The 14594-nt window shown below is 37.9% G+C and overlaps 1 protein-coding gene across 7 annotated transcripts in view; it reads left to right on the top strand.

Moving 5' to 3' along the window:
* Positions 1-14594, top strand: part of flrt1a (fibronectin leucine rich transmembrane protein 1a) — a 144162-nt gene that overhangs the window by 111925 nt on the left and 17643 nt on the right. For 5 of the 7 annotated variants that reach the window (XM_057820582.1, XM_057820578.1, XM_057820580.1 and 2 more), the window contains one exon: positions 10562-10788. The exons of the other annotated variants lie outside the window; for them this stretch is intronic. The gene's annotated coding sequence lies outside the window, so the exon portion shown is untranslated. The remainder of the gene's footprint in view (positions 1-10561; positions 10789-14594) is intronic. 7 annotated transcript variants of the gene reach the window in all.

Here is a 14594-nt window from a genome sequence, read left to right as displayed (position 1 = left end):
ACATCGCCAGCGTAGGAACGGAACTCGTTTGTAACCCGGGACTACCTGTAAAATGCAAATTTTTACATACCAAAACCCTTTACAGCATTTTCTTTTTTTAGCATGTAGCTATCTACAGCAGGGGTGCTCATACCTTTAAAGTATGAGTACTTTTTAAGGAGACAACCTCCCGCGATCGGTCGCGGGGGTGCTGCATAACCCCAAAAGGTTGCTCACACAGCAAAATCAACTACGTATGTACATAAAAAAATATTTTTTGATGTAATACGCACCCCTGATCTACAGAGATGGAGCTTTTTTTTTTTTTTTTTTTTTTTTTTTTTTTTTTTTTTATTTTATTTTTATTTTTTTAAAACTCATTGCCTGCCATTGACGTCTAATCTGTTTGACCTGGGAGGGCTGCAGCAAATGTTCATTCGCTGACAGGCCTCCCATTTCAAGTGGATTAGACATCAACTAGTGATAAACTCAGTCAAATTCACAGCAGAACGATGAAAAGAGCCACATGATTGGACGTCTAAAAAATGCATAATGGCAAAGATCTCGATGTTCTGCAGCAGATGGCAGACAAAGCGGGTGTGCAGTCAGTCTGAGTCAGCACATTTTCCACATGGCACATCTGCAATTTCAGCTCTCGCGACCTACCCGGAATTCAGCACGCCAACAGTACCGTGATTGACGGCTCTTGTTAATGGTAGGATTTCTGGGAGGAGAACAGCAGGTTAGTGTCAAGGTCAATCGAGAGGCGTTTGGCAGAAATCCAATTGGAGATTTCAACAAGAAAATTGAAAACATGCAACCCTGCCTGTGAGTCAGAATGGTGAATCAAAAGGTCAGTTTGGGGGCGTGTGGATGTGGCGACAGCATCAAAGACGAAGAGCGATTGGAATGATATCCGTTACACAATGTTTTCAACTTCATTGGAAGTAACGATGCTTCAATTTGATCGATTGACTTGGTGTGTGTTAGTCAAACATTCTCAATCACATTCACAAATGAAGGGGAATTTTCAAAGAACCTAACATTTTTTTTTTTATATAAACTTCTTGTGTAAAGTGGTAATTTTGAAATGTTTGCTTAAGTCTGAAGATCTGGTGTGGTATGTCGAGGTCTCACGCAATATGTTGATGCTATGGTGGTTTGACGTTTCTGGTTTGCTGCAACATCTGCAGGCTATTTTTATCAAATAGTTTGGTTGAATTTGGAAAACCTCAGAAGCATCAAATTCTACTCTGTACATTTCCTCTGAAAGAAAAATTGTTTATTCAGGAGTAATTCTTTATAATTGTTACTTGCAGAATGAAAATAGGTTTTCAAGATCTAGTTTCCAACCATCAGTTGCTCTACCCAAAATGGCTGCCAGCTACACACACCAATGTAAAAAAGGAGTACACGTTGCCCTTTCCAAGGTGATGATAGACGTCTAATCATGTAGCGTCCATTCATCCCTCTGCAGAGAATTTCAGTGGTATTGTCACTAATAGACGTCCAATCAATTTGAAGTGGGAGGGTAAGCAGCGAATAAACGTTCCCACTTTAAATGGATTGGACGTCTGCCGCTATCAGTGGCAACGAATGAAGTTAAAAAAAAAAAAAATCTATTTCGTTCTTCCTAAGGCCAGGATGCACCTTGCCACCAATTAGTTCATAACCAGTACTGGTAGACATCCAATCCATTTGAAGTTCACAGCGAATTAAATGACTGTTGATTCGCTAAAACCCTCCTACTTCAAATGGATTGGGCATCTAGTGCTGTCCATAGCAGCCAATGATTTAAGCAGTGTCTGTCCAAGCCTATATACTGCATGTATGTAAGTATAAATATGGCGGAAAACACTCAAGTGAACTGAAGTTCCGCTCTGAGACCCCCAATTTGGCAAAATTTCAAAATTGTCCGATATGCATGTGTGATACATCATTGGAGAGCTTAAAATCTCAATTTTCTGGGGAATGAAAAATTTTGAACAGGAGGGCATTAAAAAAAAAAAGTTTTTTAAACAGCAAAACCCTATCTGGAGGTTAGGGCAGGCGAGAGCAGAATTACAGACGCCATGACTTTAATGAGATATTATCTCGTACTTAGCTTGTTTCTATCCAAAAACTCCATGTAGGATGTATCACTGAGTGTCAAGACACAGCTGTGAATGGCCACAGCTGGATTTTTGGGGGATTTTATGGGTGAAACATGGTAATATAACAAGGGTCGCCATGCAGAAATTGCAGACATCAAGGAGTGGTAGAGGTTTTCATTTTCATATATTTACCCTTTTAAACTTTTTTTTTTTAATTATTATTTTTCTTAGATGATAAATAATCGATCCAAACATATCGGACAAAATGCGACAGTAACAAAAAAAAAAAAAATACAATTAAGCGATAGTTATGAGGTAGATATCCGTGACTTTTTTACAGGCGCCATTTTTTTATTATGACGTAATTTGTTTAAAAGTTTAAAATATGTGAGTGAATAACTTTTTAAAGTCTTTTTTTTTTTTTTTTTTTTTTTTTTTTTAAACAAAATATGATACATCAATTAATGATAATTAATTACCTTCGTTTTATGGCTGGGTTGAACCAAAGCGGTTTCGTGACGTCCGCAAACGGGGTTTTTTAGGGTAAAACGGACAAATTAGAAATAGTTCGGGGGCTTATTGCACCATGAATCTGCTATGGCAGCATATAGACATATTGTTCTATCAAACACAACAGTTGTTTTGGCATAAAATACAACAGTTTCTTTTAAAAAAGAGTGCAAGAGCAGAAACTGCTTTTTCAGTCTTGTCTGTGTTTTCTGCCATATACAATGGTGTATATACAGTATATATATATGATGTATATTAGGGATGCGGTGAAAACTTGGGGCTGAAAATAGCAATGCATTTTTGTTCATTTTCGGCCGAAAATAATATAATATAATATAATAATAATATGTATATATATACAGTGAGGAGCAGAAGTATTTGCACTCCTTGCGACTTTGCAAGTTTACCCTCTTAGAAAATAGGTAATGGTCTGAAATTTCAATCATAGATGCATTTCCACTTATAGAGACATAATCTTAAAAAGAAAAAAAAAAAAAAAATCCGGAACTCACATTGTATGATTTTTCAATAATTTATTCGTAATTTACTGGAGTTCATAAGTTATGTGAAAACAGGGGTTTTGGCCCATTCCTCCACACAAATCTTTTCTAGATCTGTCAGGTTTCGGTGCTACCATTGAGAAACACATCCAAAACAACATCCATCCATAGATTTTCAATTGAATTGAGGTCTGTAGACTGGCTGGGCCACTCCAGAACCTTGATATGCTTTTTACGCAGCCACTCCTTGGTCAGCTTGGCGGTGTGCTTCGGATCATTGTCATGTTGGACGATCCATCCACGACTCATCTTCAATTCTATGACTGAGGGAAGGAGGTTGTGGCTCAAAATCAGATGATACATTTCACCATTCATCCTCTGCCTTATACAGTACAGTCATCCTGTCCCTTTTCCGAAAAGCAGCCCCAAATAATAATATTTCCACCCCCATACTTCACAGTGGGGATGTTTTTTTTGGGATCGTACTCATCCTTCTTTTTCTTTCACACACGGCGAGTAAAGTTTGCACCAAAAAGTTCTACTTGGGTCTCATCTGACCACATGAATTTCTCCCATGACCCTCTGCATCATTCAGATGGTCCCTGGCAAAAGACGAGCCTTCAGATGTACTGGCTTCAACAGGGGAACCTTCTGAGCAATGCATGATTTTAAACCATTGCACCGTAGTGTTCTACTGACAGTAGCCTTTCAAACTGTGCATCCAGCTCTCTTCAGGTCAATGACCAGCTCCTGCCATGTAGTTCTTGGCTGAGCTCTCACTTTTGTCATCATGAGTGATGCCCCATGAGGAGAGATTTTACATGGAGCCCCAGTATGACGTAGATTACCAGTCATGTTTAGCCTTTTCCATTTTCTAACAATTGCTGCAACTATTGACTTATTCTGACCAAGCTATTGACTTATTCTCACCAAGCTGCTTTCCAATTGCCCCATAGCCTTGTCCAGCTTTGTGGAGCTCAACAATTTTCTCCAGTGTCTTTCGAAAGCTCTCTGGTCTTGCCTATTGTAGCACTTACTGTAGGTTATGGCTGACTGTGGGGTGCACAGGTAACAATAATGAGCTCGAACGGGTGGTGAGTGGGTGGTTACTCATGAGGTAAAGGTTTTTTTTTTTAGGTAATATGACTCTTTCAGTGTCATAATTATTACTGATTATCAGGGGTACAAATATTTATGAACCCCAGTAAATTACAAATACTGTAAGTTATTTTAAAAATCATACAATGTGATTTCTGGTTTTTTTTTGGTTTTTTTTTTTACATTATGTCTCAATGAGCGGAAATGCATCTGTGATAGAATTTCAGACCTCTACCTATTTTCAAAGTGCATGATCTTGCAAAATCTTACTTAAATACTTCTTCTCCTAACTGTATGTCCACTAAGAAAACCATAATGACATGTTTAATTGCTCTGGATTCGTGTATAATTATGGCAGTTAGAGATGGCCAAACTGGTGTCAAGGAACCTACCAAATTCACTTTTTTTTTAGGCAAACTGACAACTCTTAATGTCATAATTAGTGCTGATTTTCAGAGGTACAGATACTTATGAACCCCAATAGATTACAAATAAATCATTTAAATAAAAACATGTTATTTCTCAACGTTTTTTTAAGATTAAGGTTATGTGGAAATGCATCTATGATTGAAATTTCAGACCTCTACCTATTTTCTAAGTGGGTGAACTTGCAAAATCGCAAGGGGTGCAAATACTTCTGCTCCTCATCCTATAATATATACAGTGCCTTGCAAAAGTATTCGGCCCCCTTGAACCTTGCAACCTTTCGCCACATTTCAGGCTTCAAACATAAAGATATGAAATTTTAATTTTTTGTCAAGAATCAACAACAAGTGGGACACAATCGTGAAGTGGAACAAAATTTATTGGATAATTTAAACTTTTTTAACAAATAAAAAACTGACAAGTGGGGCGTGCAATATTATTTGGCCCCCATTAATACTTTGTAGCGCCACCTTTTGCTCCAATTACAGCTGCAAGTCGCTTGGGGTATGTTTCTATCAGTTTTGCACATCGAGAGACTGACATTCTTGCCCATTCATCCTTGCAAAACCGCTCGAGCTCAGTGAGGTTGGATGGAGAGTGTTTGTGAACAGCAGTCTTCAGCTCTTTCCGCAGATTCTCGATTGGATTCAGGTCTGGATTTTGACTTGGCCATTCTAACACCTGGATACGTTTATTTTTGAACCATTCCATTGTAGATTTGGCTTTATGTTTTGGATCATTGTCCTGTTGGAAGATAAATCTCCGTCCCAGTTTCAGGTCTTGTGCAGATACCAACAGGTTTTCTTCCAGAATGTTCCTGTATTTGGCTGCATCCATCTTCCCGTCAATTTTAACCATCTTCCCTGTCCCTGCTGAAGAAAAGCAGGCCCAAACCATGATGCTGCCACCACCATGTTTGACAGTGGGGATGGTGTGTTCAGGGTGATGAGCTGTGTTGCTTTTACGCCAAACATATCGTTTTGCATTGTGGCCAAAAAGTTCAGTTTTGGTTTCATCTGACCAGAGCACCTTCTTCCACATGTTTGGTGTGTCTCCCAGGTGGCTTGTGGCAAACTTTAAACGAGACTTTTTATGGATATCTTTGAGAAATGGCTTTCTTCTTGCCACTCTTCCATAAAGGCCAGATTTGTGCAGTGTACGACTGATTGTTGTCCTATGGACAGACTCTCCCACCTCAGCTGTAGATCTCTGCAGTTCATCCAGAGTGATCATGGGCCTCTTGGCTACATCTCTGATCAGTTTTCTCTTTGTTTGAGAAGAAAGTTTGGAAGGACGGCCGGGTCTTGGTAGATTTGCAGTGGTCTGATGCTCCTTCCATTTCAATATGATGGCTTGCACAGTGCTCCTTGAGATGTTTAAAGCTTGGGAAATCTTTTTGTATCCAAATCCGGCTTTAAACTTCTCCACAACAGTATCTCGGACCTGCCTGGTGTGTTCCTTGGTTTTCATAATGCTCTCTGCACTTTAATCAGAACCCTGAGACTATCACAGAGCAGGTGCATTTATACGGAGACTTGATTACACACAGGTGGATTCTATTTATCATCATCGGTCATTTAGGACAACATTGGATCATTCAGAGATCCTCACTGAACTTCTGGAGTGAGTTTGCTGCACTGAAAGTAAAGGGGCCGAATAATATTGCACGCCCCACTTTTCAGTTTTTTAATTGTTAAAAAAGTTTAAATTATCCAATAAATGTTGTTCCACTTCACGATTGTGTCCCACTTGTTGTTGATTCTTGACAAAAAAATTAAATTTCATATCTTTATGTTTGAAGCCTGAAATGTGGCGAAAGGTTGCAAGATTCAAGGGGGCCGAATACTTTTGCAAGGCACTGTATCAGTGTTTCCCCTAGGATTTTTTTGAAGCTGGGTGGTGGGCTGCATCGGAGTCGGACTGCCTCACGATGTTGTGCCACAGCAAAATTGCGTCATATCATTATTTTTTTTTTCACATTTTGCTTCCCAAAAAGAACTATAACAAAGATCTATTTGAAATATTTCATGAGCCAGGCTAATGTCGTAGCTCTCAGCTACGGTTCATGTACATAAAATGCGTAGCTGATTACAGTTACATTACCCTACGTAATAATACGACTGTTTTTTCACGTAGCAATAGTATGACTTACATTTCGTTATCCTTCTTTTTCCTTTTACTTGGCCCTTATATGTACTACATTAACACAACAATAATAGTACTTCTGTTAATGGACCAACGGCGTAGGTTTGCATAGAGACGTTAGGGACATAACACTAGGAACTTTTCAAGACGCTCAAATTGTCCCCACCAAATTTTAAGCAACCTTTTTGCAGTATATAATGAGTTCAGTTATAGAGGTCATTTAGATTGTCTTCACATATTTTGTAAGGGTAGAATTGACCCTACCATTATTAAGTGAATTACTTTCATTACATTCAGACTTACACTGACACCATTTTTTCCCCTCAAACGCATGTTTGATTGGCAGATGACTAGATTCCCTTGTTTTCAATCTACTAGAAATAATTGAAATTATCTGCCTGTGCTTTAAGTAAATTTTACTCAGATTTCTTGAAACAAGGTTATTTTCAGACAGCTATTTTTTAACACACTTATTTCAAGCAACAACAAAAAAACAAAAAAAAGCTTTTTTTTTCGTCAAGAATGTTCTTAATTCAATGGATGATATTGTTCAAAACATTATTTGAAAGCATTTTTCCCCTTGATTTTTGTGAAAAATGACCAACCTTTAGATGTACAGGCTTAATAAGAACAAATGGTAATATTTACCTAAAGTAAATGGAATAATCTGACCCATGAATCTGTTAACTAGTCTTTAACACTCAAAACAAGATGGAGAAAATTATTCGAAATGATTTCAGAAAAATCATCGTATTAAAACGTTCTAAATTTGCAGTGTGAAAGTTGGTACGTCAATACAGATTTATTTTTGCATTGATCATTTAGCTTATCAATTAATTAGGTTCAAATTGGTGGTGAAATGTAGCCCTGACACCCGTTCACCCAATCTGTTGGGTCTTATTGCGGTAATGTCCGTCCCCAGCACAAAGTGTGCATGCAGGTTATGCTGTTATATCGTCCCTACCAATATTGAAACCAAACCTACGCCCTTGTAATGGATCCATTTCAAGGAGTAGGGGGAAATTCTACTTGCCGTGTAAAGAGATTCACTAGCTTCGGTGAGAAGGTGAATATTTTTTTGTTGTTGTTGTTCGTGAACTCAATTTCAACACAAACGCACATTGTGGTACCAATTAGCTCAGCAAGGAGAATTACGTTAGGTTTCGTTCGCCGTGATTGCGTGTATCCGTCCGCCAAAACAGCCTGGTAGCAGATATAATAAGTACGCCTGCCCCTCTGCGATTGAACGAGTTGTTGATATTAGCGCGGCAGCGCTCTTCCCAATTCTCGGCGCAATTTCATTCAAACTTGCCATTCCGTCCAAGATGGCCGTCCGCTGTTTACTTACGCGAAAAGTCCGATCCAAAATACCGTAATGCCCCGGATGGGGGGAAGAAGGAGAGGAGTCTGCATTGGCTTACCCACTTTATCAAAGTCCTAAATGATATTCGTCAGAATACCGATGGAGGCAAATCATCAGCGCCGCATTTGACACGGTTGATCACAACATACAACTCAGCAGATTGGAACAGTGGGTAGGGCTTACTGACACTATTCTTCAGTGGTTCACATCCTATTTACATGATAGGGATTTCTTTGTGTCAATCGGAAACTATCAGTCAGAACGAACCAAATTCACGTGTGGAGTCCCTCAAGGGTCAATTCTTGGACCACTCTTATTTAACATCTATATGCTTCCGTTAGCTCTGATAATGGAGCAGTATGACATCTCCTATCGCGCCTATGCAGATGACACACAACTGTACATTTCTGTGTCTTCACATGATTATAGTCCCTTAGTCTCCCTGAGTAAATGCATTCATCAAATCAATGAATGGATGTGCCAGAATTTTCTCCAGTTAAATGTGGAGAAGACAGAGGTGATCATTTTTGGGCCAAAAAAGGAAAGGTCAAAGATAAGCAGGCAACTTAGCACAATGTCACTTACAGCTACAAATCAAGTCAGAAACCTTGGCGTAATTATTGATTCAGACCTAAAATTTGATAGCCATCTAAAGTCTGTCACTAAATCCGCTTATTACCACCTAAAAAATATCACCAGAATTAAGGGGCTTCTGACTCAACAAGACATGGAAAAACTTATGCATGCATTCATTTTCAGCAGATTGGACTATTCCAACGGTATATTTACGGGTCTTGATAAAAAATCAGTCAGGAAGCTGCAGCTAGTACATAATGCTGCAGCCAGAGTCCTCACAAATACAAGGAAGCTGGACCACATTACACCGGTTTTGAAATCGCTACACTGGCTTCCAGTGAGTCAAAGGATAGACTATAAAATACTACTCCTCGTCTACAAAACACTTAATGGCCTTGGACCAAAATACATGCTTGACTTGTTAGATTCCTATGAGACATCTAGACCCCTAAGGTCATCTGGAAGCGGTCTTCTGCATGTTCCAAGAACAAGAACCAAGCAGCATTTAGTTATTATGCTCCTCACCTCTGGAACAAGTTACCTGAACATCTGAAGTATGCTCAAACTGTTAGCTCTTTTAAATCAGGGCTAAAAACGCTTTTGTTTAGCACTGCATAACTGGCTACATATTTCAATCTACCTGCTTTCTATTCCTCTTGTGCTTATCTCCATTGCTGATTTCAATTATTATTAGTAGTAGTAGTTTTTATTTTATTTTTATTTGTTTTATTTTTATTTATTTATTTATACATATTCTATTTGTGATTAAATGCGATCTTTTGACTTGGTTTTTACGTTGTATTGATTTAAATGTGATTTTTATGATCTTCATGTGATGTAAAGCACTTTGAATTGCTTTGTCTTGAATTGTGCTATATAAATAAATTTGCCTTGCCTTGCCTTTATTGTTGCAACAATAATAAAGAAAAACAATAACAAAATAACAGCGGGCTTCCGTGACATGCGATCGCTATCTCGCTTCCCTCTACATCACAGCTCCTCGTCCGAATGTCTCTTAAGGGGGCCTCGCGGAGTTACGGACATTACAATACACAATGAATAGGTTGCCGCTGAACCCTTCACACTAGGCTGCCGCTAGTTTGAAAGTTTTTGTTTTTTTTTTAACATCTTTTGCACGGCGTGGCGGCTTTTATTTTGGTGTAGCAGTGCGCCACAATAATTAATATATAGGGGAAACCCTGTAATATATATATATATATATATATATAGTATATATACTATGTATGTGTGTGTTTATATATACTGTATACGTGCGGGGGTTTTCTTTTTTTTCTTTTTTTTTTTTTTTTTTTGGTATCTGCCGATATAACAAATGGGTGGCCGAATCGGTATCGGGAGCAAAACGAAGCAAAATCTTTGGGGAATGTTCCATTGCCAAAATACTGTAATTTCATCATATTTTAGCTAGGATTGGCATCTCGGAAGTGTTCCTTTGAACTCACTTTGATAGGACTTTTATGGAGAGGCTTTCATCGACTGAGTGGAGATGAGGGCAACATTATATTTGATGGAAAATCAAATGAGTTTTAAAGTGGGTTGACAGTATATTTCAGTAATTGCTGTTAAAAACACATAAGCATCAGCAAAGCTTTTGCAAACACTTTTGATTTCTTTGAAGAGTTCTTAATGAAAGTTTAAGACCAAATCATGTAATCCTCCCCCTAAAATGACCAAACTTTAATTTGCTGTATTTGACATGTGCCATAGTGCACTTGACAGGCGGTGTCCTGCTGAGAGATGAGTAATGCCATTACAGTTTCATTCCAGAATGTGACATTTTGGCATTTGATTTACATTGATGGTCAGCTGTGATCCCCTTGTGATTTTATCTGCCATCACTTTCTTCACAGAGAGCCCATACGACACCAGCGGCACCATCTCATTGACATAAAAACGGAAAAATAAAACGACTCCGGAGAGCTTCTGCAGCTGATAGTGGCAGCACACTTCCACACAACACCTCGTGTATCACAGTTTATGGTCGACGTGTCGACAGGAGCTGGAGAAGATACAGCTGGCACACTTTAAAGAATCGTGTGTGGGGTGGAAATGTAGAGCAAATGGCACTGAAAGAAAGGTATGTTTTTTTTCACGCTTTCAAATTGTGTTAATTGCTTGTTAAAGTATATTTAATCTCAAATTGGATGTTTCAATAGGAAAATATGCCTCTCATTTCAATCAAAATTTCAGGCTTAGCATTGGCGATGGAAGAGTTATGTTGAATTAAAGTGTTAGTATACTAAAGGTGGGACACGATTAAATAACATCGAATTAATTAGAGGGTATATAATTAGTCATGATTAATCACAGTTTAATTAAATATTCGTCACAATTTGAAAGGGTTTCAGTGTATGATTGAGTCAAATATCCACAGGCATGAAATATCTGATAAATAATGAATACAGTTTTTAACAGCACCAAGCAACAATGAAGGAGATGCAGCGCTGAAAAACAACACTCATTCATCCTCACAACCTGTAGTTACAGTACATTAGTAAATTAAGTAAATGAATATATATAAATAAATAAATATATATTTTCAAGATATATGTATTTTTTGTGAAACGGGCTTAATCAGATTCTTCAATTTTGGTAGCTGTCAGCCAAACTAATTTGTCCTTCAAAGTAATCAGTGCAATAGGAAATGACAAAGGTTTTGTTAAGGGATGTCGTGATCGCATATTTTTGCACCCGAGTCAGTCACCTGATTTTGATTTTTTTGTTGTTGTTTTTATTTGAACAAGAGTTCCAAACTGTGATCCACTATTTTACTTTTTACACTACTTCCACTTCCGCTTTTTGTTGCGGTATATAAAACTTTTTAAAACTATTTTTGTATCTTGGCAGTGCCAATGTATAATGTGTAGTTTCTAGCCCTTAAAAAGTCTATGTATATGTATTGGCCAGAAAACACTCAGATGACTTGTCCAACACCTCATCATCACCTTGTCCAATGTAGATTCTTTAGTCTTGACACCTTGTCCAATGCAGATTCTTGACTCTTGAAAAGGTGATGATGCTGGAAGTTTTGTTTGGTGCTGTTCCAGTGATATTTACAAAGATGACTGCCTGAAGAAGACATCAAAATTCCCTCACTCCTTGATGATACTGGACTGCATGTCAGGCAAAGGCAGTGGGGAGATGGCTGTGGTTAAATCTTCAATAAATGCACAAGATTACATTGAAATTTTAGACCATTTTCTCATCCCTTCAATTGAAAATATGATTGTCATTTTCCAAGATGACAATTCATCATGCTACAGAGCTAAAAATGTTAAAGCATTCCGTGGAGAAAGACTCATCCATTCAATGTCATGGCCTGCAAATATGCCCAAATCTCAACCCTATTGATAATCTGTGGTGGAAATGGGGGGGGGGGGATGGTCCACAGCAAGGCTCTGACCTACAAGGATGATCTGGCAACTGCAATCAAAGAGAGTTGGCACCAAATTGATGAAGAACACTCATCAAGTCCATGCCTCAGAGACTGCAAGCTGTCATAAAAGCCAGAGGTGGTGCTAGTAAATAATAGAGATGCTTGGTTGTTATTGCTTTGTTTGTTTCTCATGATTCCATATTTTCTCCCACAGAATGGAGTGATTCCATATATATTTCCCTGCACTTGCTCTATAAAAGTAACATTTACCGACCACCGTTTTTTATTCAATTCTTTTAGGGTTTCTGAACGCTAAAGAGTTGCACTTTTGAACTAATTCATCATTTTTTTTTTTAGCTTTTTATCTGAGTTTGAACTGCATGTTCTTGTTCTACATGATAAAATGTCTGAGAATGGCTGCCACGTGTTGTGTAACAAGGGTCGCGATCCAGAAATCGCAGACATCAAGGAGTGGTCGAGATGTTCTTTTTCATATCTTTACCATTCTGTTTTTTTGTTTTTTAAATATGCGCGTGAATCATTTTTCTAAGTCTTTTGTGTTTTTAACGAAATATTAGACATCAATTAATGATTATAAAATACGACTTTGTTGAAACAAAAGCAGTCGCGCGACGTCTGTGACCAGGGGGTTCCAGGGTAAAACGGACAAATTAAAAATAGATCAGGGGCTTAATGCACCATGAATCTGCTATGGCATGCATATAGACATATTGTTCTATCATTTTTTATCTTTTTTTTGGCTTAAAATACAGCAGTTTATTTTAGAGAGGGGTGCAAAAGAAGAAACTGCTTTTTCAGTCTTGTCTGTGTTTTCTGCCATATATACAGGTAAATGAAGGCCTGAATTATATTCGAAAAACCATCATTGCGATTTTGCCATTTATTGCGATATTAAAACTAGAATTTTGACAAGATAACTTGAATAGCTCTGTTCAGAATAGGCCTGAATGAGATTGTAAAAAATTAACATTGCGATATACAGTATATTGCCAAGGCTCCACACTTACTTTTTGCATTAAAGTGCACCAGCACAAATGTAGGTGCATCCACATTTTTCATTGCAACACTGCCATGTTTTCAGTCTTTCTCCATAACATTCATACAATTCATATAAGTGAGTCCACTCAAATTCACTCACGCTTTGATGCTCACGCTGCCGAGAACAGTCTCTCACTTACAAAATGAGTTGCCACAGACTGGGCTATCGCTCGTGTAACAAGCTAAACGATGATTAACACATTTGTGCCTTTATTCGTAGAACTACTGAGGCTTCGCTGACCAGATCAAAGCTACAAATCTGTCAGTCATAATTAACTTTAAGTACCAAACGCCAGCTGCACTGATGACCAAGAAAAAGTTTGCTTTCACTGCTTAAAAGGAGGGAGGGTGAGATGCTGTACAAGTATGAAGCAGAAAAACTTGAATGTTTTTTTTTTTTTTTTGTAATTAAAAATATGATCCTTTTCACCCGATTCCGATCCATTGAAAAATGGTGCGATCGGCACGATTTCCGATCACATGATCAGATCGGAACATTCCTAGAACTTCTGTTGAGTTAATGCTTCCATGTTTAACTCATTGGCTCCCTTTGACGGTTATAGACGTCCAATCCATTTGAAGTGGGAGGGTTGGTTGATGTGGACGTCTACTCGTGATAAACTCATTCATGTAGTTTAGTTCGCAATCTGTCATCTTGGAATATTTTGTCGTGTTTTACAAAAACAGACAAAAAAAAAAACCTCCCGGGAAATACAGTTTTAACTCAGAAATAAACAAAATATGAGCTTGTAATCATGCTGCATGGAGAATGCTTCCGTTCAACCAGATGGTGAGAGTAGCAAATGTTGTTCGACAAGCTTTTGGGGTACTCGGAGATCATCAAGAATTCATGGTGCCGATACATGCTTCGCATTGCTGTGATGCATAATGCTAAAACACAAGCCGAACAAAAAACAGGCCAAAGTAATCACTAGAAAAGGCCACTCAAAATGAAATTGTCACAGGCGGTATTTTTGCGTTCTTGCTGTGAAGAAAATAAAAACCCTTCATTCATCTAATGCTGAGAGTGACTTTACCTAAATTGTTTTAAACTTTTAAGCTCACCTATTGTTAGTTTTTTTGTGATTAAGAATTTGTGCCTCACTATTAGACTGTTGGACCCAGTGTTGTTAATCTTACTGAAAAAAAAGTAATTAATTATAGTTACAAATTACTTCTCCCAAAAAGTAATTGCGTTAGTAACTCAATTACCTGAATGTAAGAGTAATTAGTTACTTGGCAGAGTAATTGGTGATAATTACTTTTTTTTTTTTTTTTTTGGCCACACTATGTGAAGTTTTTTGTGAAGGTTTTTGGTACAATTGGCCCGAGCCCAATTCTTTACCCTAATTTACCCTTTACCCTGAATCAACTGTTAAAAGTTGTTAAAATTGCTCCCATTATTGCATTAGTTCCCTTCTCTCTACTTTCGACATATGAAAGTTTTA

This window comes from Corythoichthys intestinalis, chromosome 18 (assembly GCF_030265065.1).
Source record: "Corythoichthys intestinalis isolate RoL2023-P3 chromosome 18, ASM3026506v1, whole genome shotgun sequence".
In the NCBI taxonomy this organism is placed as follows: domain Eukaryota; kingdom Metazoa; phylum Chordata; class Actinopteri; order Syngnathiformes; family Syngnathidae; genus Corythoichthys; species Corythoichthys intestinalis.
This window is presented reverse-complemented; position numbering and strand designations above follow the sequence as displayed.